We start from the raw sequence: 2,150 nt of genomic DNA, 5'->3' as shown, positions 1-2,150 counted from the left end.
AGCTGATATGCCTGAACTTGAGATGATTCATTAACCCAGATAATTCGTTGAAGGTCATGATCTTTGAGATGCACTTGAATTTAACGAAATATTTTCACAATATCCGTTATGAAAATGTACTTGTGCTGCMTGATCCACAGCAGTACATCGAAAATGTCCGTTTGAGTCTTCGGCCCTGTGTGCATAAGATCATTGAGAGAAATACCGGTTGAAGACTTGGCTRAACCGTTAAATACTAYCCGCARCTTGGTGGAGRAACTTTGTTCGCGCCAAACTCCGTGATGCGGGAGATAAAACGCCTGAGATGGCATGGAAGCTTCGAGAGGAACAGGAACCATATGTCCTAAAGACTCATATTCTTTTAGGAAATCAGTGTAGGTCTCCTTGAAATGCCTATCGGTTTCGAATTATTTGAGAAGTCTTTCAAGGCATCTCATGGCAAGAGACCTTRAWTGCCCTAAGGTDGATATGTCTTTYGAGAATRGCAGGCGAACCATGTAACGACCTGTTGGCAATCGAGAGTGCGTATCAACAAAGTGCTGCTCGCACTGCGACTCAGCGAGACTCATGGTTGACGCGTGGAAAGATGAGACTTCTTCCTGAACCCAGAATTTCGTTAGAGCTTTATCAAGAGATTCGTTTGAGATTGCATAGCAAATTTTGCGAGGATCGACCTTGCTCGGGCTGCCAAGAACTGCCCAACCGAACCTGGTGTGGAAAGCTATAGGTTCTGAATCGCCGCTCATAACAAGGCGAGAGGACTTGATAGCTCTGCTGAGATTATCAGCACCAATGAGAATGTCAATGTGATCTAGAGTGAGAAAGTCAGGATCCGCTAACTTAAGGGATCTGAGATGAGGCCAATCTTGCTCTAATATTACAGACGACGGCAACTGAGATGTGAYTTTTGGCAAAATGAATGCCTTAAAATGAACCCAAAATTACAAGTATGTCGATTGGAGGACCAAGGACACTAAACCTTGGGTCGCTCCTGGAGATGTACTACCCACACCCTGGATAGAAATGTTTCCTGGAGAACAGCTAAGCTTTAGCTTAGCTATGATATTAGAGAATACTAATGTCAACTCTGATCCAGGATCAATGAGAAGATGTTCTAATTTAGGCGATTTATTTGAAGAAATGGCAAAGGCTTTACAAGTAGCTAAGAGTACTGGAGCTCGAGAGCACGTTGAAAGCGATGGATTAGACGAACGATCGATGTCGGAGATAGGTGACGAGAATCTGACTCGTTTGGTCGTCTGAGAGGACCTTGAGGAAGATGAGATGGTCGATTTTAAGATGGATCTGAGAGGACGGTGTGGGTAATGAGATGTCCTACCTACTTCTTATTCTGAGGACGCCTTTTTTGAAGAGTTCTGAGAAGAACTCATCTTGGTAGGTGTAGACTTAGGAAAAGATGATCGAGTGGAAGATGCCTTGTGAGAGGAGCCTTGAACTGAAGCCTTCGGTTTGGAGAGAGGTCAGGGATTCGATGTACCGGAAGTGAATGATGATTACTTCGGACTAGAGGATCAGCGATAAGATGACTTTTTGGGAGATTTACGATGATCCGCTTTCGGTGACTCATTCGACGATACCCGTGAGCCCTGCGAGGACGAGACTCTCTGAAATGTCTGTGTTGTCTCTGAAAGAGAGCTTGAAGTTCTTGAGATTGGCGGCGATGACAATGATATTGGATGAGATGTCTTTGACATAGGTGGAGATGTCCTAGACTATGGAGGAGAAGATGTCCTAGACGATGTTGGAGGAGATGTCCTTGAGATTGGAGGAGGTGTTCTGGTTGTAGGAGGGGATATCCTCGACAATGTCATAATTTTCTCGGGATGTATTAGCGTGTCTTGCCGATCTCCACACTGATTGCATCGCCTAATACTCCTACATTGCCTAACGTTATAACGTAGGCGAGATTCCGCTATGACTTTCTTCTTCTTCTGTTGATTTAACTTCCTCAAGAGAGGGCAAAAGGCGATGTAGTGCTTCTGACTACAATAGCTGCAGGTGTTTGAGAGGTCTGTTATGAATRSCATTRGATGTTCTTTAACTGGCCTTTTATCCAATGCCGACTGAGATGATCGTGTAGGCGTAGTGGCCTCAGCCTTTACGTTCAAGGCCCTTGCATAGGACCTTGT

This window comes from Polistes canadensis, unplaced genomic scaffold (genome assembly GCF_001313835.1).
Source record: "Polistes canadensis isolate GaletaPanama2010 unplaced genomic scaffold, ASM131383v1 scaffold_1029, whole genome shotgun sequence".
Taxonomy (NCBI): Eukaryota; Metazoa; Arthropoda; class Insecta; order Hymenoptera; family Vespidae; genus Polistes; species Polistes canadensis.
Note: the sequence above shows the minus strand (reverse complement) of the source record.